The 23,918-nt window shown below is 42.6% G+C and overlaps 1 pseudogene; it reads right to left on the bottom strand.

The window, feature by feature from the left end:
- Positions 1 to 140: 140 nt before the first annotated feature.
- LOC117088051 lies at positions 141 to 23,520 on the bottom strand (annotated as a pseudogene).
- Positions 23,521 to 23,918: the final 398 nt, after the last annotated feature.

Here is a 23,918-nt window from a genome sequence, read left to right as displayed (position 1 = left end):
GAGGAAGGAAGGAAGGAAGGAAGGAAGGAAGGAAGGAAGGGGAGAGAGAAAGAAGAGAGAGAGAGAAAGAAGAAAAGGGAACCAAGTCAGAGTGAAAACATTTAGATGAAAATATTTATTTTCTTAAAAATACAGCTTAGTTTGCCCTCTCCAAGTTTGAGAAGAAATATTGGGAGGAAACAGGACAAGATGACAAAGGCATTTGAACATTCACTGCAAATCCTAGGGCGCTGCTGCAAAGCATCCTGGGTCCAGTTCCAGTTTAGGAAACCTCACAGCCTTTTTTCCAGTCGGACAGGTCTCTCCCCTCACAATGTTTCTTCCAGCCTTGCCTGAGGACAAGGAAGCAAGAGCAGCAGAAAGAAGCATGACAATCCAAATCGTCTTAGGTTCAAAGCCTACAGAAATTAACCAAAATCGCCAGCAGAACCTAGGGTTGGGTTTCATTTGCTTCTAAGATCCAAGGACGCTGTCGTTTTGCCTTGTTCAGACTCTTCTCTCTTGGTTTTCTCCTAGCCATTGTTAGCTTCAGCAACAAGCAATCGACTTTTGTAAGGACAGGTCATTTCATTACATACGAACATCTCTGAAAATTCGGGTTCTCTGAGTGGGTGGCCGGCTGGCAATGTTCACCAGAACACAGCAGCAGGTAATGCAAGGACCCAGGCTCAATCCTGGGGACACTTTCTGCTGAGTTACCACGACACAGACCCACTCACTTTCCTCTCGCTGCTGCTCGTTTTCTTTCCCTGCAAAATGTTGCTGTAACCCTCAAAATCTTATCCAAATCTAGAGCAAACTCAAGTTTTTTTTTCTCTCTCTCTCTCTCAAATTGACTCAATTGACCCTTTCCAAGTCACTTTAGAAAAATACCTTTCTCCATTGTTTGGCATACATTTGTAAGAAATACAATTGCAAATTGTCTTAACCCAAACCCATTGAAAGGTGACAATGTGCTAGCAGCCCTCACTCCTCCTCGACCTCAGCATCCGCTCTGGCCATGCTTCAGGAGACCTAAAGCCCGCAGCTACAGTGTGGGAGCCCTTCTCTGGGCTGGCTGAGGCCAGAGCTGGCTCCCTCTGCTTGCAGGGAGGTGTAGAAGGAGAGGCGCCGGTGGGAACCCAGGCTGCGCCTGGCACTTGCGGGCCAACGTGATTTCTCGGTGGGCGCAGGGTTGGCGGGCCCCGCACTCGGCCGGCAGGCCTGCACTGGGAGCAGCTGGCCAGCGCTGCTGCGCTGGGCTATGAGAGGCTTAGCACCCCGGCCAGCAGCTGCGGAAGAGGCGCTGTGTCCCCCAGCACTGCCTGCCCACCCGCACCACGCTCTAATTCTTGCAGGTCCTCAGCCGGCTCCCTGCAGGGCAGGGCTCAGGACCTGCAGCCCGCCATGCCTGGCACCCCACCAGCTCCCCTCCCCCCCCCCACCCGCCCCCGCTCCCGCAGTGGGCTCCTGTGCCACCGAGCCTCACCAACAGGCACCGCTCCCTGCTCCTCAACACTCCCCATCCACTGCCCAAGGGCTGAGGATTACAGGCACCCTTTAGGAGGATGGCGGGTAGCTCCACTCCTGGCCCTGCATGGGACGCACCAGGCAAAGCCAGCTGGGTTCCTGAGTCAGGTGGGGATTTGGAGAACTTCTATGTCTAGCTGGAGGATTGTAAATGCACCAATCAGCACTCTGTATCTAGCTAATCTGGTGGAGACTTGGAGAACTTTTATGTCTAGCTCAAGGTTTGTAAATGCACCAATCAGCACTCTGTGTCTAGCTCAAGGTTTGTAAACACACCAATCAGCACCCTGTGTCTAGCTCTAGGTTTGTAAATGCACCAATCAGTGCTCTGCGTCTAGCTAATTCTATTGGAACTTGGAGAACTTTTGTGTCTAACTGAAGGATTGTAAATGCACCAATCAGCACTCTGTGTCTAGTTCAAGGTTTGTAAACACACCAATCAGCACTCTGTCAAAATGGACCAATCAGCCCTCTGTAAAACGGACCAATCAGCGCTTTGTAAAATGAACCAATCAGCCCTCTGTAAAATAGGCCAATCAGCAGGATTGGTTGGGGCGGGGCGGGGCGGGGGGGGGGGGGGGGAGGGGAGGGGGGGGAGGGGAGGGGGGCGGTCAGATAAGGGAATAAAAGCAGGCTGCCAGAGCGGGCAGTGGCAACTCTTTCCTGTACCTTTTAAGTTGTAATAGCGTTGTTGCTTGGCTCTTTGCAGTAAATGCTGCTGCTTACTCTTTGGGTCTGCACTGCCATTATGAGCTGCAATACTCCCCCAAAAGGTCGCAGCTTCATTCCTAAGGCCAGCGAGACCACGAACCCACCAGGAGAAACAACTCTGGACGGGAAAAACAAACAACTCCAGATGCGCTGCTTTAAGAGCCGTGATACTCACTGCAAAGGTCTGCAGCTTCACTCCTGAAGCCAGCGAGACCGCAAACCCACCAGAAGGAAGAAACTCCAAACACATCCCAACATCAGAAGAAACAAACTTCGGACACATCATCTTTTAAGAACTGTAACACTCAACGCGGGGGTCCGCAGCTTCATTCTTGAAGTAAGACTGAGAACCCACCAATTCCAGACACACCATCTCTCCTCTCCGCTTCTGTGTACTACTATGTTCACTGCACACCCGCACACCGATGGAGGAGAATATAAACAAGATCTCCTTCCATTGGTTCCACCACTCTGCAGCGGTGAGTTTGTCAGTTCCACTACAGCTGTGATGAGTACACACACCAGGTTTTGCCCATGATGGCCAAAGTCTCCAAGGAAAGACCCTTACCAATAGTTCATTCCTTGTGTCTCTTTAACAATTTTCGTGGCACAGATAATCGCATCTGTGAGGTCATCAGTGATCAAGGCTGTAAGAGAGAAGACATCAGGGTTTGGCGAGACTTTGTTGTTGGAGAGGGACCCCAACTCAACTTGACTTCACTTTTCTTAGTCTTTTTGGAATGGGAAGGTTAGAAGAACTGTAATTTTCCCTGCAAAGCCACAGTCTCATTATTGTTAACCTGCTTCATAATGAAAAGAACTGTGTTTGTGTTTTAAGACCATCTTCATCTTGCACTACCTGACGTTTCAGAGGAAGAGCCCAATCCGGAAGGGTTTTTGGAAATGTGTTTAGAGAAGTTGCCATGTGAGAATGTTCTTTATGTCATAAAGAAATAGGCGCAAGCCAGGCGTGGTGGCTCAGACCTGCAATCCCAGCATTTTGGAAGGCTGAGGTAGGAGGATCCCTTGAGGCCAAGAGTTTGAGACCAGTCTGGGCAAGATAGCAAGAACCCATCTCTACCAAAAAAAAAATTAGCCTAGTGTGATGGGACACACCTGTGGTCCCAGCTACTCGGGAGTCTGAGGTGGGAGAATCACTTGAGGCCAGGAGGTCAAAGCTGAAATGAGCTGTGTTTACATCACTGCACTCCAGCCTGGGGAACACAGTGAGACTCTGTCTTACCAAAAAAAAAAAAAAAAAAAAAAAAGACACATAAGACAGGATAGTACAGTGTTTTTTGTATTTGAGTTAGTTTGACATATAAGGTTTCTTTACAGGTAAACATTAAACTTTTGTCTATTGTCATTTTTCAGTTTGTGTCTTAAAAAATTTTTATTCAGAGTGTTTTTCATGTGCAGAAAGTTTTAAGCTTTAAATCAAATACATGAGTTTTTGTCTTTATTACTTTCCCTTTTCTGTTTTCTTTTTGAGACAGAATCTCATTCTGTCACCCAAGTTGGAGTGCAGTGGTATGACCTAAGCTGTTATGCTCACTGCAGCATCAACGTCCTGCCCTCAAGCAATCCTTCCACCTCAGCCTTCAAAGTAGCTGGGAATACAGGTGTGCACCACCATGCCTGACCATTTTTTATTTTTATTTTTGTAGAGACAAGGTTTCACCATGATGCCCAGGCTAGTCTCAAACCCCTGGGTTCAAGCAATCCTCTGGTTTTGACCTCCCAAAGTCCTGGGATTACAGGCATGAGCAACCACACCCGGCCATCTATTATTTTTTCTATTGCTTCAGACATAACAAATCTTTGAATTGAAATGTATTAGTTGATATCCACACTCTTTCCTGTTTGGTTAGAAGCGGCCTCAAGATCCTCAACACAAACGTGACAGAAAAAGGCAAATAAATAAAACATAGTTCAACATTACTTCTACTGCAAGTTGAGTCCTCCATGAGCTGATGCTGAGATGGGTTTGAGATGCCAGAAATTTTCAGCAGTCCACACCTATGAAAGGAATGGGATGGGGGGAAGCAGGATGGGCAGACAGAGATGTCCATTTGTGATGCAGACCCAGCAATTCCTCGGGCAGCCCAGCCATGAGCTCCCGAGTGAGTACTGCCCATCTGAGTGGCCCAAATTGGGCCCACATGCCAGGTCCGCATGCCTCTGCATCACACGTCGCTGGGTGTGGGCCACCCCGGAAGGGATCTTGAGGTGGCACCTGAGGCTGCTCCTGAAGCAGGTGGCAGGTACTGACTGCTCATCACACAACTGCAGCAGAGGCGGCATGTCTTCCCTTAGCAGGGGATCTGGGAGGCCCATCTCCATGACCACCACAACCACCAACCAAGGACAAAAATAAACTACTTGATCTCATTTCTCCTTGTCAATTACACAAAGTTTTTTTTTTTTAGAGAATTGGATAATGCTTGATGTTGACAAGGGCACAGAGAGGCAAGTTCTCTGGATACTTGCTGGTGGGAGTATAATGGATTCAGCTTCTCAGGAAACCAACATAGCAACATGCGTTCAGAGCCTTAAAGAGGTTTTTATCATTTCACCTAATAATTTCTCTCTCCAGATCTATCCTAAAGAAATAGTCTTGAGGCTAGACAAATATTTCTTTACAAAGTGGTTTACTATAGCTTTATTTACAAGAGTTACAATGAAAAAATCTAATTGCCTCATGATGTGATATTCAAATTAATCATAATACCTTCATTTAATAAAATAAAGAGCCATTTGAATGTTTTCCCAGGATATTTAATAATATGGAGAAATGCTCTCAATGCAATGTTAAGTTCCCAATATCATAAAAATATCCATCAAGAGCTGTACTGTCCAATATGGCAGGCATTTAGCAACATGTGATAATTTAAATTAAAATTATAGTTGTTGACAGATGAATGGATAAAAATACGTCTGTATAGAGAGTGGAGTATTATTCAGCCTTGGAAAAGAAGGAAATGCTGACATTTGCAATAACATGGATGAACGGAGGGACATGATGCTAAGTGAAGGAAGTGAGACATAGACAAATACCACATGATTTCATGCATATGCAAAATCTACAAAAGTTGGACTCATAAAAGCAGACAGTAGAACAGTGGCTGGTGAGGAAAATGGGGAGATACTGATGGAAGGGTCCAAACTTTCAGTTATAAGGTGAGGAAGGTCTGCGCATCTAATGTATGCTATGGTTATCATAGTTAATTATACTATACTGCTTACTTGAAATTTGCTGAGAGTAAATCTTAAGTGTTCTCTCTCTCTCTCTCTTACACACACACATGCACACACAGTAACTATGTGAGGTGATGTAAATTCGACTGTAGTGATCATTTCACAATTTATAAATATATCAAATTATGTTATTTACTTTAAATGATTCAATTTTGATTTGTCAGTTATACCTCAATAAATCTGGAAAAAATGTTTAAAAAAATTGTAATTAATTAACATTAAATACAATTAAAACTGTAATTCCTTATTTGTTCTAGCTACATTTCAGATACTTTATAACCACTCATGGCTAGTGGTTCTCATGTTTGACAGCACAGATGGAAGACATTTTCATCATCATGGAAAGTTCTGTTAGACAGCACTCATTTAGAAAAAAAAGATAGTCATTAGTTCACCAGTATTTTAAGAAAGATTGACTCTTAACTGTGGGTTCACCAATACTTTTATATCTTTACTGCGTATCTTCTAAAAGTTTTTACAATAGAAATGTACTACTTTTATTACCAGAAAAATAATCAAAAATAATGTTAGCATAAAATGTTGCATTTCAATAGAGCATTGTAATTCCAAATTATTCTGTTAACTCAGTTGAAGGTGGAATTTTTCCTTGAGCCTGCTATTTCCTTGAGTTGCTAATTTTTGGCTTTCTCAGTTAGGCTTCACTAGAAGATAAACGTAGTGATAGATTTCTTTTAAGCAAATTTATTCTAAATGTGGCTTAAGTTTTATTTAAAACAAAATTCTATTAACCAGGAGAAAAACTAACAAAATACATCATCTATAAGAGATAGCAATTGAAATAACATATGCAAATTCGCTAGCATTTTGTTTATAGTTCTACAGTGAAAACTAAAGCCATATCAGCTTATAAAAGTCTTTTGCCAGCCAGGTGCAGTGGCTCACGCCTGTAATCCCAGCACTTTGGGAGGCCGAGGAGGGCAGATCATGAGGTCAGGAGATGGAGACCATCCTGGCTAACACTGTGAAACTCCATCTCTACTAAAAATATGAAAAATTAGCTGGGCGTGGTGGTACGTGCCTGTAGTCCCAGCTACTAGGGAGGCTGAGGCAGGAGAATCACTTGAACCTGGGAGCCTAGGTTGCAGTGAGCCGAGATCGAGTCACTGCACTCCAGCCTGGGCAACAGAGTGAGACTCCATCTCAAAAAAACAAACAACAACAAAAAAGTCTTTTGCCTATCTTCTTGAGATATAAATATTTAGAATAATAATAGCTATTACCACTAGCTAATACTTTATTGAAATCTTACTCTATGTCAGGCACATGTTAAATCTCTTCACACAAAATCTCCATCAGTCCTCAGAACAACCATTTCTGTGGGTACCATTTGATCCCTATAAACTGGGGTCACGCACCCAATTATTGAGTCTGTATTCCCATAGAGGGCTTAAATTCTGTTTTCCTCTGATTCCTTCTTCCAACGGAGGCCAGTTAAGCAAAGATTCCTGCTCATAAAACACTATATAGTAATAAAGTTGACAATAAAAATATACTTTTATTTTTTCTAGTAATTATTTACCTATGAGGTTATCCAAACTTAAGCATTTGGTACCTTGATATATGTTCAAATTACTTAGAGACGCTTTATCTCGGGTGCATAAGTGCTTGATAAATGCTGAGACACTGGTTTGTGTTTGGAAGCGGTCTAGCGTATTTCCTGGGAGACGTGAGTTTGGGGCTGTCTCTAGGGGTTGGAGGGATGCAGTGAGGAGGAAGCAGATCACATTCTATTATTCTGGGATTGGAGGTTATCCCAGGCGTGTACAGAAAGAGCACATTTGTACTGGGGGCAGGGCAGTTAGCTTGGCTGGCAATGCCCTGTAAGGATTCCTGAAAGGGTCAGGCCATGCAGGACCAGGAAGCGGACACCGCGGACAGTCGCTTGTCCCCTCCTACGCTGTCAGAGCGTTTTGTTGCACAGTTGGGATGTTTTGAAAGCACTCATTGGACATGACTGAATTTGTTTAGGAAAGTGTGTTGACCAGGTGTGGTGGCTCACACCTGCAATCCCAGCACTTTGGGAGGCTGAGGCAGGCAGATCACTTGAGGTCAGGAGTTTAAGAACAGCCTGGCCAACATGGCAAAACCCTATCTCTACTAAAAATACAAAAATTAGCTGGCCGTGGTGGCACACGCCTGTAATTCCAGCTACTCGGGAGGCTGAGACAGAAGAATTGCTTGAACCTGGGAGACGGAGGTTGCAGTGAGCTGAGATTGCGCCACTGCACTCCAGCCTGGGTGACAGAACGAGACTCTGTCAAAAAAAAAAAGGAAAAACTGAAAACATGTTAGAGAAGGTGGGTGGTGGGAAATCAAGAACGCTACACAGCTCTGAGCTATTTTTACAAGAAATAGCCGCAGAGGGGCAGACATGAGTTAAGATGGCACTTTTCAAATGAGGATTCCTGCCAAGAATTGTTTTGCTCAATTTACTTTAAATAGACAATTCTGTCCAGTCAAACATGAATAAGGAAAGGGTTACATTGAACAGCAAAGAATCGTTATTCTTCCACATCCAACAGAAAACAGCAACAATCAACACAAAGAGCTTCAGTCCTATTTTCAGTTTTGTTAGTTCTACTTCAAAGTATCTGTGTCTCTCTCAGCATCCTCCTGCCTCCCAAGTGAAATCTAGCAGCCACCACACCCTCGATGTTCATCTCTTTCCCCTGTGAGGTGACGAAGGCCAATTCAGATACCAGGGTGATGAGAAATAAGATTAATATAAGTGCACTAGACTAGATAGAGAGTCAGTAATCTTTTTTTTTTTCCTCAAATGCTCTTATTTTAATGACATCTGTGCTGTTGGGGGAAAATACTGTCAATCACATCAGGCGTTTTGTATATTGTGTGCATGTATATGTGTAGGTATATGAATGTATGTGCTTATGTATGCTTTGTATATACGAATATAGCATCAATTTTCTGTCCAAACAGTTTGGGGAAAGTAGGCAGGAATTTTAGGAATACAATTTGGAATGAGAGTGAGGAGATTGTCTAGCTTCAGAAAATGGGCACGGGCTGGGTGCAGTGGCTCACGCTTGTAATCCCAGCACTTTGGGAGGTCAAGACGGGAGGATTGCTTGAGCCCAGGAGTTCGAGACCAGCTTGGGCAACATGGCAAGACCTTGTCTCTATTAAAAGAAAAGAGGAAGAAGAAGAAAATGAGCATGAAGTGTATCTATACTGTACATGCATATAACGTCACGTACCTTGTAAACATACCCTAATGCTCACTTTTTTTCAGGTTCCCATGATAAATGTCCCTAGTTCTGTAATATGTGGGACAGAATGACATTGTTCTAATAAAAGCCTCTCTGGCCTGAGGCTAAAGGAGGCCTGCCATGGAGGGCGGTTAGTATATAAAACCAACATCTTGCTTTCTATTTTAAGGCTATCCTCAAAAATCCCATGCTCTTCACGATAAGAAAACATATATGAGTGTCCTTTTACCTCTGACCGTGAACCATCCAACACTTTAATTTCTTAGAATCTAAGATTGTCTTGCAGATAGACCCTTGCCCCAGACTTCCTTAGTTGGAATGAAACTGAACAATATTAAATTAGTAATCTGCATTTAAAGTCAAACATGACCATGATGGAGTCACAGATTTCTCTTCCCACTGTAAACAACTAGAAAACTAGATAAAATAAATGAAAAATTGTTTTCAGACATTGGACAACTGGCAATGCAGGATCATGGTCTTTGAGAGAGAGAAAAACACAGTGAACCCTGTGATTGCCATGACTTTCTGCCCAGAGGAGCTCTGCAGACCAGGGAGGTAGAACCAGGCAGGGGATGGCCATCTCAGAGGAGGAGACAGACATCAGACGCCAAGGCAGCTCAGATTTTGTGAAGAATACCTGGGAGGCAGGAGCTACCCAGAAGAAGAGCAGCAGAAATCTGCAAAGGGATTCCACCCAGTCGTTGACTGCAGGCCAAACTGGGTATGCATAGGTAAAATTCCACAGGGCTAGGCAGAGAACTACCCCTGGGAGCGGGACAATTACAGACCTCACTCGGGACTGGAAGACATTTGATTTCTGACTAGCCAAGGGAATAGACCTTGCTGAATTCTCAGCACATTCAAAAGAGACACTGGATGCGTAGTCATGCCTTGGTAGTGGGACTAAACTAGCCCTGCCGTAAAGACTACTCCAGAACTTCACTAACAAAGTTTAAGAACAAGTCTTAAAAGGGTTAAGCCAATCAGAGTAAACTTAACTGGTTGGCAAAAGAAATTCAACACTCCTTAAAAGAAGGCAGTATAATGTAGACACTCAACAATGTTGCATATGAGGCAGGATAGGTAGGCAAGGAAGCAACCATGTCCTCGGGAACGGCAACTGTGGTGATTGTCCAGTCAATACAGTAAGCCTCAGCATTCACACTGTAGGCCAGGTCATTCAAACAAAGCTATCTCCAGAAGGGAATTTCCCCTGTAGGGAACATGCGCATTTTGACTTTACCTGTCCTCATACTGACCCTTTGCTCATTATAATAATAAAAACACACTCCTGCGTGGAGATTTAAGATGCTAATGACACATGCAACATGTGAGCAACCATGTACAGCTGCTACGCAAATGCACCAAGAGGACCGCCCAGAACATGCTTACTAGCAACACCTCTTTCCACCCGTTTATGAATAATCACGGAAGACTCCCATAAAGGAAGCATCCCTCGCACCAGCCTTTGCTGTCTCATCCTTATGAGCAGCCTGCCCTGAAGTCTCTCTCATGATGTGCTGTCTATTCTGCACCTTTCTTTCTTTTTTATTTTTTTATTATACTTTAAGTTCTAGGGTACATGTGCACAACCTAACTTTCAAAATATTCTTTTTCTTTTTCAATAAATTAGTCTATGCTACATCTTGTGTGTCTCTTGTTGAAATTATTTTAAACTAAGAAGACAAGACTCAAGGACTCATAACAGCCATCAACACATACACTGTGTATGTATTCCATAAAAAATAAGTCCTTGTGCAGAGGCAGGGAAGTGTGACACATACTAGGAGAACGATCAGTCAAGGGCAAGACCCAGAAATGACAGTTGGTTCCATAGCAGATAAGAAATTTAAATCACTTCTTATAAACATGCTTATGTACATCAAAGACTTCAAGAAAACATGAATAAAATGAAATGAAAGACACAAAAGTTTGTCTAACACCAAATGAAAAACACAGTATCTGAAAAGAAACATCTAATCAAGAAGCTTAATAGATTAGCATTAAAAAAAAAAGTAACAGTGAACTTGAAGACATAACAATGGAAACTACTGAAAATAAAACACAGGGAAGGAAAAAGGCTAAAAACATGAAAAGCCATGGTGATAAAAGGGACAGCATCAGCAATCTAACATATGTGCCATTAGAATCCTTGAAGGAGAAGAGTATTAGAAGAAAGAATGACTGAAATGTTTCCAAATGTAATGAAAATTATAAACTTAGGGATACAAAATGTTAATGAATACCAAGTAAGATAAACACAAATATCACACATAATCAAATTGCTGAAAATGAGTGATAGAGAGAAAATCTTAAAAATTCCTAGAGAAAAAAGACATATTACATACAGGGGACAAAGATAAGAAAATCATTGGTTTCTCATCATACACAAGCCAGAAGGCAAGCCAGAAGACAATGGAATATCTTTAACAATTTGAAGCTGAGCGTGATGACTCACAGCTGTAATCCCAGCACTTTGGGAAGCTGAGGATGAGCCCAGTAGTCTGAGACCAGCCTGGGCAACATGGCAAGACCCCATGTATTAGTCCATTTTCATGCTGCTGATAAAGACCTACCTGACACTGGCCAATTTACAAAAAAAAAGAGGTTTAATGGACTTACAGTTCCACATGGCTGGGGAGGCCTCACAATTGTGGCAGTAGGCAAGGAGGAGCAAGTCACATCTTACATAGATGGCAGCAGGCAAAAAGAGAGCTTGTGCAGGGAAACCCCTGTTTTTAAAACCATCAGATCTTGTGAGACTCATTCACTATCAAGAGAACAGTGCAGGAAAGACCCGCCCCCATAATTCAATCACCTCCCACCAGGTTCCTCCCACAACACATGGGAATTATGGGAGATGAGATTTGGGTGGGGACACAGTCAAACTGTATCACCCATCTCTACAAAAAATAAAATAAAAATCAGCCAGGCATAATGGCATGTTCCTGTGGTCCCAGCTACTCAGGAGGCTAAGGTGGGAGGATTGCTTGAGCCCAGAAAGTCAAGGCTGCAGTGAACTGTGATCATGCTACTGCACTCCAGCCTGGGCAACAGAGCAAGACCCTGTCTCAAAACAGCAACAACCTGAGAGAAGAACTGTCACCCCAGCATTTTACATGTAAAGTAAATGTTCCTCAAAATCAAAATAAAATGGAGATATTTTCAGACAAACAAAAGCAGAGAGAATGCTTGCTAATAGACCTCTAGTCTAAAAAAACCAAAACCAAAACTAAAAAGAAGTTAAAGAAAGTTCTTTCAGCTGAAAGAAAGTGATATCAATTAACTACTTCCCCAAATAATCCACCAAAGGAATGAAGAGTGTTGGAAATAGTAAATATATAATAAATATTATAGAATCTTTTTCATCATTTAAAAATTTATTTAAAGACAGTTGTTTAAAGCAAAGATAGTATAAATGGATTGTGAGGTATATAAATATAGAAGAAAAATGCATGACAACACGGCACAAAGGATGGAATGAATACTGTTAAGGAACTTGTATGTTCTATATGAAGTGGTGTGTTATTTGAGGGTAGAATGTAATAAGATAATGATGCCTATTGGAAACCCTAGAGTAACTACAAAAACAAAACAGAGATTATAGCTAACAAACCAATGGAGGAAATGAAAGAGAATAATAAAAAATATTTTTTAAAAAATCAAAAGAAGGCCGAAAAAATGGAACCAAGAATAGATGGCATAAACAGAAAATAGAATAGCAAGATGGGATTTAAAACTAACCATATCAATAATCACATTAAACGTAAATGATTTAATCAAGGTTCCACAAAGTATGTCCCACAGGCCAACCTCCTGTTTCTGTAAATAAAGCCGTAATACAGCCAGTCCCATTCATTTACATACTTTCTATGGCTGTGTTCACACTCTGTCATGGTTGAGTAGTTGCAATCAAAACCATACGGCCTGAAAAGCCTAAAATATTTACCATTTGGCCCTTTAGGCAAATATTTGCTGACCTATGGTTTAATCACTCCTACTGAAAAGCAGTAATTACCAGAATGGATATAAAAGCAACACATAACTATATGCTATCTATAAAAAATTCACTTTAAATATAAAGACACAGACGGGTTAAAAGTAAAAGGATGGAAAGAAAGATATTATGCAAAGACTTCCCCAAAGAAAGTGAGAGTGGGCTATATTGCTATCAGATAAAGTAGATTTCTGGATGAGAAATAGTACCAGAGTTAAGGAGAAACATGGACTCCAGTGATAAATGGTCAATTCGCCATGAAGACATAACAGTCCTCAATGATATGTGCCTAATAACAAAGCTTCAAAAATGGACAAGACTGAAAGGAGAAATAGACAAAACTAAAATGATAATTGCAAATTTCAATATGTATCTCTCACTATATGATAGTTCTAGTAAGACCTATCTAATAAGTTCTAAGTAAGAAAATCAGAAAGGAAATGACAGTCATTTATAGAACATCTACCCACCAAATGTAAAATAAACATATTTTTTTCAAATGCACATTCACCATAAGACACATTTGCAGTGCTGTAAAAAGAAGGTTAAAGACATATTAGAGGTTTGAAACCATGTAGACCAGGGATCCTCAACCCCCAAACCATAGATGGATACCAGTCCATTGTCTGTTAGGAACCGAGTTGCACAGCAGGAGGTGAGCGGCAGGCAAGTGAGCTAAGCTTCATCTGTATTTACAGCCACTTACCACTGGTTGCATTACCACCTGAGCTTCACCTCCTGTTGGATCAGTGGTCGCATTAGATTCTCATAGGAGCGCGAACCCTATTGTGAACTTAGCATGTGAGGGATCTAGGTTGCATGGTCCTTATGAGAACCTAATGCCTGATGATCTGCCACTGTCTTTCATCATTCCCAGATGGGACTGTCCAGTTGCAGGAAAATAAGCTTAGGGCTCCCAATGATTGTACATTATGGCGAGTTGTGTAATTAATTCTTACATATTACAACGTAATGATACTAGAAATAAAGTGGACAATAAATGTGCTTGAATCATCCTGAAACCATCCTCCTCCCTCTGGTTCATGAAAAATTTGTCTTCTGCAAACTGGTCCCTGGTGCCAAAAAGGTTGGGGACTGCTGATATAGACCATATTCTCTGATCGTAATGAGGATTGAGGTGTAACTAGAAATCTATAATAAAAGCTCATCCTGGGATCATCCTTCACAATCAGGCTGGGCATTCCTCTTGCCTTTCTCCCTTATTGAGTCCCTTGTTTCCTGAACCATGTCTTCCTCTTTATTGTTTTAGTTTATCCTTTTGGTGCAGCATGTTTTCCTATAGTTTTGGGAGAGATAGTGCATGGGAGCTGAGCTGAATATGTCATCTTTGCCCTGACAGATCTGCTCTCTATCCTTCTCTATCCTGCTCTGTGCACTGAGAGGCTGACGCACACAGTTGCCGTCAATGGTCTCCCATGTCCTCTGACTTCTGAAGGGGTTTAAATAAGAGTAGGCATCAGCAGGGAAGGGACAGAGGAAGGACACCGAGGTTGGGATATACATATAATATCTTCCAGCTTTCTTTCTGTGAGGTCACTTAGCACAAGTCACATCCCTTGAAAGAAGGTCTCAGATCCTAGAAGGTTGTCCTCTCCCTGCAGACCTTTTGTACCTCGGTGCTGGTCATAGTTCTCTTTCCAATCCTCATTGGGGAAGGGAGTGATAATAGCCTGTGATTCTAATCCCTCACTTCACTATTGCCATGGTTTTTCTATGATTTGATCAGATCTTTGTAAGTACAGTCTTTATTAACATTCTCTTCCAATATCCCAGTTTGCATTTTTCCTGTCTTCCAGTCAGGATTCTTTATGATATAGGAGATAAAAAATTTAACAACTTGGTTCTCAGAAAATGTACTCATTATATGCTGAAAATGTATTGATAATTTGGTAGCACAGAATTTTATATTGGAAATGGTTTTTCCTCAGAATTTTGAAGACTTTTTCCATTTTCTTCTAGCTTCCAGTGTTGTGGTTGAGAAGTCTGATGTCACTCTGATGCTTGATTTTTTTGTATGAACTGTTTTTCAAATGGAAGCCTGTTGCATATTCTGTTTTTCTCTAGTGTTCTGAAATTGCATGAGGATATTCCTAAGTGTGAGTGTACAATAATCAATTGTACAGTAGTTTCTCTTTATCCAAGGGGGATACATTCCAAGACTCCCAGCAGATTTCTGAAATGATGAATGGTACCAAATTCTATATATACTATGTTTTTTAAGTCAGATAACTGAGACAGCTACTAAGTAACTAATGGGCACATAGTGTGTACAGTGTGGATATGCTGGACAAAGAAATAATTTATATCCAGTATGAGACAAAGCAGAATGGTGCAAGATTTCATCACACTATTCAGAATGGTATGCAATTTAAAAATTGTGAATTATTTTTGGAATTTTCCATTTAATGCTTTTGAGTATTATGAGTATAATACCATGAGTAACTGAAACTATGGAAAACAAAACTACAGACAAGGGGTGACTGCTCTATTGGTCATGTGATGAACCTTACAAATTGAAATCACATGCTCTTTAGTTCTGGAAATGTTTTTTAAAGGTTGTGTCCTATATATTGTTTCTCTTCTCTCCTGGTAAAACATATTTTTTATATCCATTTATTTTATCATTCTTATTCATCCTATTTCCCTCTAACCTCTTTTTTTCATTCTGCTTTTAGAGAGATTTCTTCAATTTTTTTTTTTTTTTTTTTTTTGGGACAGAGTCTCGCTCTATCGCCCAGGCTGGAGTGCAGTGGCTGGATCTCAGCTCACTGCAAGCTCCGCCTCCCGGTTTACACCATTCTCCTGCCTCAGCCTCCCGAGTAGCTGGGACTACAGGCACCCGCCACCTCGCCCGGCTAGTTTTTTTTTTGTATTTTTTAGTAGAGACGGGGTTTCACGGTGTTAGCCAGGATGGTCTCGATCTCCTGACCTCGTGATCCACCCATCTCAGCCTCCCAAAATGCTGGGATTACAGGCTTGAGCCACCGTGCCCGGCCCTCTTCAATGTTATCTTCTTACTACTTTATTGAGTTTTCCATTTCTGTCATCATATTGTTAATTTCCAAAGGCTCTTTATTCGGTTCTCTGAATGTTTCCTTTTTCTTTTCTTTTTTTTTTTTTTTCAAAAAAGGCATCTTGCTTTGTTTCATCCAAGCATCCTCTCTTATCTATCTGAAGATATTAATGATAGTTTTCTGAATTTGAAGTTTCATTTCCTTGCATAAACTCTGCTTTCAAAAAGTTTTATGTGTTTGGTTTTTGCCTCATTTTTTTTTCATATCACTGCCACTTCTCTGAAGTCTGGTGATCCTTGGCTCTCTGCAACTATTTAAGAGAGGGGCACTAAAAGCTGGCAGAGCCCTTTGCTCAGAGGTAGGGATTTTCAGCTGTGGATCTCACTGTAGGGAGGTTTGACCAGTTTTGTTCACTGGAGAGTCCCACTCAGAATCATTAGTTATTTCCTTTCAATTTGGCCAGATCCCTAGAAGAAAATCTTCTCATCTAGAGAGTGTGGCCTGGCTGCCATCACTGTGGGGTCTGAGTGGAGAAGGTGGTTGAAACTATAGAAACTATAACTTAATCTCCCGTGTCTGTGGTCTGGAGCTCTCACCCTCAAAGATTGTTGAGGTCTCTCAGTTGAGAGGTTTTCTACTTTACTCATCTAGAGGAAAACATCCCAGTATTCTGGCAGGGTGAGTGAGGGGCAGTCAGTAGGTGAATGCCTCAGGAAGGGACTGGATGTTTTAACTACTCCTTAAGAGAACTTTAAATGTATCTTCTTGTTTGTAATCTGTCTTCATTCCAACTTCCAGAAGTAGCTAATGCTACTGATTTCAGAGCTGTTTGTTATTGTTGTTGTTGGTTCTATGTTTGCTTCTCAGCTTTCTCACTGCTGGTTTAGGATTCAGATTTCTTTAATCACTAAGTTAGTCACCACTTGCCTCCTGCTTTCCAGCTTCTAAGTGTTTTAGTATTGTTTCCTCTTCCATTTATCTTGTATATGTGGATTTGTCTTTTTATCTTATTGATTCTCAAATCACTTTAGTATTAATTTAGTAGGACACCAAGAGGTAAGAGAGGGGTATTGGGTTTCTGTTGCTGCCCTAAAAATTACCACAAACTTAGTGGCTTAAACACTGCAAAATTTCCCTACAGTTCCGATGGCTGGAAGAGTGCCAGGGGATTCACAGGGCTGAAGTCACGGTGCTGACAAGTCTGTTTTCCTTTCTGGAGACTATGTGGGAAGATCCATTTCCTTGCTCACTTGAGTTTTGGCAGAGTTCAGTTCCTTGTGGGTGTCAGACTGAGATCCCTGTTGCTTGCAGATTGTCACCTGAGGGCCATTCCCAGCTTCTAGGGACCACTCATACCCCTTGACTCATGGCCCTTTACTCCATCTTCACAGCCAGCAATGATGGGTTGAGTCCCTCTCACACTTTGAATCTCTCCTCCTTCTTCTGTCATTGGAGCGCTCTCTGACCACAGCTGGGCAAGATTCTCTGCTTTTAAAGACTCATGAGATTAGATTGGCTCCACCCACATTTTCCAGGATAATCTCCCCTGCCTGAGCTCAGATCCTTCCTCACATCTGCAAAGTTCCTTTTGCCTTGTAAGGTAACAGAGTGAGAGATTTCAGAGATTAGAGAGTGGACATTTGGAAGTTGGAGGCTCAGCCCACCATGAGAGGTAAATGCACACATTTAATCCTCATATTTAACTGAAAGACTCCATTGGTGAGCTATTAGGGAATGCTAATAAGATTGACTGGGACAAGGAAGGGTTCAAAAGTCATGCCTATGGGAAAGTGAATATACTGAATGTTTTAGCTCAGAAGATAAGAAACCAGAGATGAGAGTTACTTACAAATCATTTGCATACAGTTAATAAGTTTTTTTGTGTAACATAAAGCAAACTTGTTTTGAATAAACCCAGAAGGAAAAACTAGCATTGATATAGAAGGCTAGAAGAAGATAGATTTTGGCCTAACAAAGGAATGTTCTAAATTAAGGGCTGACCAACAATTGGGAGATCTATCTCAGGAGGTAGTGATCATTCTTTATCAATGTTAGGGTAGGGACACTATACTAGGTGAGTTCACATATTATTCAGTCGTGCAAACATTCAAACCCATATACTGATTATCTTGTACAATAGTTCCCCCTTGTCTGCAGTTTCAGTTTCCAAGTCTTCATTTACACTCAGCAGTGGTTGGTTATTTTTATTAATATAACATATTTTGAGAGTGAGAGAGAAGGTGCTTACCTACTTTTATTACAGTGCATTGTTATAATTATCCCATTATTATTGATTGTCGATAACATCTTACTGTGCCTAATTTATAACTTACACTTTGTCATTGGTATCTATGTACAGGAAAAATCATAGTATGTACAGGGTTAGGTATTATCTGCAGTTTCAGGCATCGACTGAGGGTCTTGGGAGGTATCCCCCTTCAATAAGGGGGAGACTCCTGGATGTGGCACAGAGAAGTTAAAGCAGTTTATTTTCTGCTCTGAAAGAATTTGCAATAGAATATTTTATGACTCTCTCACTTCACTCTTATTCCTCATTCTCTCCTTTTATTCAATAAACATTTATTGAGCTCTTGCAACGGCCAGGCACCATTCTAGGCATTGAGGATACATCAGCAAATGAAACAGAACTCTCTGCCCTCAAGGAACTTACACTCTAGAGGGAGCACAGAGAAGATGCCTTTGACTGAGCTCTGCCCTCTGCCTATTCAGCATCTCTTGCATCAGTCTTCTCCATGTCACCAATCATGACCATCATTCAGTCTTTTTGTGGCACTTAGCTCAACAACTGCAGTGACACTTAAATGGTCTCTGCTTTAATCCATCCCACACCCTGCTTGCAGACTGATGTTGCTGAAGCAATGCTTAGTTAACTGGCCTCTCTTGGTTTCCTGTTGCAGGCAGAAATCAGTGAAAGCCTCTTAGATTGGGTTTTTCACACTCAGGTGGTCGTTAGCCTCTCCACCTGCCTTTCCTGGGATTCCTCTTCATGTCACTTTGTTACAGAAAAAACAAGCCTCGCCCTACTCTCTGTTCATGCCCCACACCTTCCCACAGGCACCTCTTTGCTTTTGCTGTTCCCCTGACCTGGGATAACTTTTCTCTATCTCTACCCAAATCTTCCCTGTCTTCTGAGTCTCAGGTCAAGTATCACTGTGTTTACAGAATTTTCTATAATTTTCTTTTTTTCTTTTACTTTTTGTATTTTGAGAATGAGCCTTGTTCTGTCACCCAGGCTGGAGTGCAATGGCGCAATCTCGGCTCACTGCAACCTCCACCTCCTGAGTTCAAGCAATTCTCCTGCTTCAGTGTCCCAAGTAGCTGGGATTACAGGCACCCACCACCATGCCCGGCTAATTTCTGTATTATTTAGTAGAGATGGGGTTTCACCATGTTGGTCAGGCTGGTCTTGAACTCCTGATCTCAGGTGATCCACCTGCCTCGGCCTCCCAAAGTGCCGGGATTACAGGGATGAGCCACCGTGCCCAGTTCCATGGTTTTCTTAATACCATCGCTCTCCTCTGAAGCCCATGGCACTCAGTGCACTCCTCCTTACATGATATAACTTCATGTAGCACATATTCTCTTTTCTTGTCATGTCACATGAAAGTTTGGTAAAGCAGAATTCATGTCTGATGTATTTTGTTATCCTCAATGCTGTGCTCATATGTATTTCTGGAATGACTAAAGTAGAAGACGTGAAAGTAAATTCTAGTTTAATTTCTAATGTTTAAGACATGCGGCTAGCTAAATATAGTATCCCACACCTATAACTCTAGCACTCTGAGAGGCCGAGGCAGGAGAATCTCCTTAGGCCAAGAGTTCAAGACCAGCCCAGGTGGGACCCCATAAAGAGACTCTGTAGCCAGACTCTGTCTCTACAAAAAAAATTACAAAATAGCTGGGTGTGTGCCTGTAGTTCTAGCTACCCGGGGGAGTGAGGATTGCTTGGGGCCTGGAGGTCAAGACTGCAATGAGCTATGATCACATCACTGCATTCCAGCCTAGGCAACAGAGTGAGACACTGTCAAAAGAAAAAAAAAAAAAAGAAAGAAAAGAAAAGGAAAAAGAGAAGAAAGAAACGTGAAGTGTATTCAACTTATTCTGCACGAAGGAGTACAAACGGCATCCTCTGAGTGAATTGCTTATGGAAAGCAGCTGGCAGGCAGCTTCCTTTTTCTTACTGAAGACATCAAATATCTCTAGTATGAAAGGGCAGTGGGGTTGTTTGTCCATCCCCCTGCTATAGTGGAAGGCTTCATAAAACTGTCCTACAAGGAATAAGTCATCTTTGGACAAATCAGCGGCAGGATCCTGAGTGTCACCTTGGAAACTATTGCATAATTTACCAATCTGGAACAGACCTATTTGCAAGCCTGAATTCCAAATTTTAGTTAAAGCAAAACGTGGTTGGTGATCCCACTGTCGTCTTTCTCGCCTGGTCCCCGGGATGGCATCGCTGAAAGTCAGAGCCTCACCAGAGCAGGCGACGTGGCAGTGGTTGTTCTCCTGCAGCTTTCCATGTCTGCACCACGTGAAGCTGTTGATCTGGAAGATGCCGTAGTCGATGCTGCCGTCATCCAGGACCCTCTGGGCCGTGGTGTTGTAGCCGCTCTCGTAATACGCCATGCAGATCCCTGGAGGGGCAAAGCCAGAAATGTCAGCAAAGGAAGTGCATTGTTCGCTCTAAGCCTGGTCTGAGGTGAGTTTCCTTATCCCTGTTACCTGACTGTTTCCTCCCAATAAACCTTGAGGTGGGGCGGGGTGGGCATGCAACCAGAGGGCACATGAGGAGCACATCTGGGACTAGGATGGCGCACCTGAAGCTGCACACCCAGTCAGCGGCTGAGCCTAATCTAGAACAAAAGTCAGGTCTCCCCACTCCCCACAATGCCAGCAGAGGTGGCGTTATTTTCCCCTTCCCTGGCTGGTGTCATAAGGACAGGACTCCAGGAATAAGGAAATGAGGGGCTGGGGAGGAAGGAGAGGAGACCCAGAGAGCCACAGTTAGGCCAGCAGCCACCCCTGGGTGCAGTGAGGGCGGAGCATGGTTAGCTGGGAAGACACAGCAGGGAGTGTGGCCAGGACTTCAACATCTCAGGGGAGAGGCCAAGGACAGAGAGGAGGAAATAAAGAATCTCACAGTTTCCAAGGCTGAAGCCCCCGTAGTTGTCCAGGCCAGCCCTCGAGAATATTTTTGCCAGTTTGCAACGAGTGTAGATTTTGGACTCAGCGCCTGTGACCAGGCAGCCAATGAGGGTCAGAATACCCACAACCTTCATCCTCAAAGCCTGCTGGAGACAGAACCTGCCAAAGAGCGGAGACCGAGTCAGATGATCTTGATTCGGGAACTTTGAAATCCAGCGGCGGTGACTGCGCACAGCCCTGCCTAGATGCTGCCTGTCACTTTGGTCATTCAGAGCCACCACCAGGCAAAACCGGCCACTCTACAGTCCAGGGAAGGAAAGCGACTGAAGGCTGTTTCCTTAGTGCTTTTCCATACAGTAACTTTCAAGTCAATGCTGTGTTCTCAGGGTTAAGCAAGTGAAAAAATTAACCCTCCAGATGAAACCCACAGGGGGCATTTTCAGGATTTCTATTTTAATTCTATGAATAAAGAATAGAATACAAGGGTGAAGCATTCCCTATACTGCTGACTCTTGAACAACATAGGTTTGAACTGCGTGGGTCCATTTATACCTGAATTTTCTTCTGCCTCTGCCACCCCTGAGACAGCAAGACCAACCCCTCCTCTTCCTCCACCTCAGCCTGCTCAGTGTGAAGACAACCAGGATGAAGGCCTTTACGATGATCCACTTCCACAACAAATAGTGAATATAATATAATAGTAAATATTTACTGTTAGCAAATAGCTAATATTTACAAATAATATATCTTCTCTTCCTTATGATTTGCTTAATAACATTTTCTTTTCTCTAGCTTACTTTATTGTAAGAATCCAGTATAGACATAGAACATACAAAATATATGTGGATTGGCCGTTCATGTTATCAATAAAGCTTCCCGTCAGCAGTAAGTTATTAGTCGTTAAGCTTCTGGGGAGTCAAAAGTTAAGTGCGAGATTTTCAACTGAGCAGGGGTTGGCACCCCTGGCCCCTGCATTTGTTCAAGGATCAACTGGATGTGTAGAAACAGACACCCCATTTCAGCCAGAGATGAAAGACATGTGGGCCTGTAGGGACAACTTTAAGATTCATTGTTTGGGGGTTTATTGAAGGGTGAAGATTAAGCACTTAATCTTTCATTTTCTTTTCTTGATGCAATTCAAAATGTGGGAGCGTTGCTTCCAAAGTACCAGTGTTTTATCTTAGATGGCAAATGCATTGCTTTGCTAGGCTTCACCACCAGTGCTCTGGGGGGCCTCCTAAAAGTCTGGCACCTGACTCGGGAGCAAGAGGGATAGATGACGATGGCTCACGAAAGGAGGAAAGCACCTGGGGAAGGAGAGGGGCATTAAAGAGACTCCCGCGGAATCATCTGAAATGGGAGTAGGATCAAGAGAGCTGTCTCCTGCTGCCTACTGATTTTCCACAATCTCCTCCCCTCTTGAAATAATGTCTTCCCCAAATACAGCAGCCTTGCTGGGATGGGGTGAAGTGAAATTTCTGACACCTGCTCAGGATCCTGAACTTGATGTTCATACATATGTTCATCCCGTGTCATTTTCTGCACTTGCCTAGAAACTTCTCCAGTCATTAGTTTCTCTCCCTGGGGCTGGATTGAAAGGCTAGGCCCAAAACAGGGCTAAGTAGTCATCAGCAAGGCCACCGCACCAAGTAACAAGTGGGGCTTTAAGGTGACTAAGCAATAAGGTAAGGAACTGCATTGCATGAGGGGTATGTACATTACAAACATAAATAGCAAGGGTGGGCAAACCAGGCCTGCTTTTGTATGTCAACTTTGATTGAAACATAGCTGCACCCATTTGGTAATATATCATTAGTGGCTGATTTCCAACTACAGTGGCAGAGCTGAGGAATTGTGTTAGAGGCTGCATAGACCACAAAGCTTAACATATTATTATCTGGCCCTTTTCAGAGAAAGCATGCCAGTCCGTGGTGTACAGCATTGTGTTAAGCTGTGAGGGACAGACAAACGAAGTTTAAGATGCAGAGCTAAGGCCAGGCATGGCGGCTGATACCTGTAATCTAAGCACTTTGGGAGGCTGAGGCAGGCAGATTGCTTGAAACCAGGAGTTTGAGACCAGCCTGGCCAACAAAGGTAGACTCTGTCCCTACAAAATATACAAAAATTAGCCAGGCATGGTAGTGTGCGCCTGTGGTCCTAGCTACTGTGAGGTGAAAGGATCACTTGAGGCTGGGAGGTTGAGGCTATAATGAACCATGATTGTGACACTGCACTCCAGCCTGGGCAGCAGAATGAGAGACTCTGTCTAAAAAAAAAAAAAAATGATGCAGAGCATGCAAATAAAGTTGGTTTCCATCGCCTACCTTAGAATTTTACTGATTTCAAACAAGTCAAAAGAAAACCCACAGCAATAACCCCAAGCATCATGTCCTGCATCCTTCAAGAACCTGCCATTGCTGGTTCTCAGGGACAGGTGGCTTCATAAGAGTAATTCAGGTCTTACTGAAAAGGCAGATTCCCGGTGCCTGCCCCAGAGGCCGATTTCTCAGGTGAGTCTGTGGAAGAAACACTGTTCCACTTACTCAGTCGGTGACTGGCAGCTCAAGTGAGCGTCCTGCATCCGCTGAAGCCATGTCTGATTCTAACAAGGCGCAAGTTTCCTTCAAGAACCTTTCTTTAGAGTGTTAGAGAAAGAAAAATTCTTAGTCCTTTGTTTCTCACCACCTAGAGATGCGAGAATTCTACTTCTTGGGACTAAAAGCTATATCATCCTGCATGCTTGTGTTCTGAGGCAGGTGATAACTGTCTTCTGGGCCTTAATATCTCTCATTTTTTCTCTTTTCCTCTCAACAACCCTCCTCACTACACAACTTGGCCAGGGCCTCCTGTACAAGTGAGAGCTGTTCTCTAAGGCAACAGTCTGCAAACTTTATCACAAATTCCATTAATAAAGTTAAGCATGTATCCTCTTTAGATATATATTAAATTATAAATCACACTTCTGTACCTCTGTACTAATATGCTACATAAATT

This window comes from Trachypithecus francoisi, unplaced genomic scaffold (assembly GCF_009764315.1).
Source record: "Trachypithecus francoisi isolate TF-2019V2 unplaced genomic scaffold, Tfra_2.0 Contig00717, whole genome shotgun sequence".
Classification (NCBI taxonomy): Eukaryota; Metazoa; Chordata; class Mammalia; order Primates; family Cercopithecidae; genus Trachypithecus; species Trachypithecus francoisi.
The sequence above is the reverse complement of the archived record's forward strand: the minus strand, read 5'-3'. Positions and strand labels throughout refer to the sequence as shown.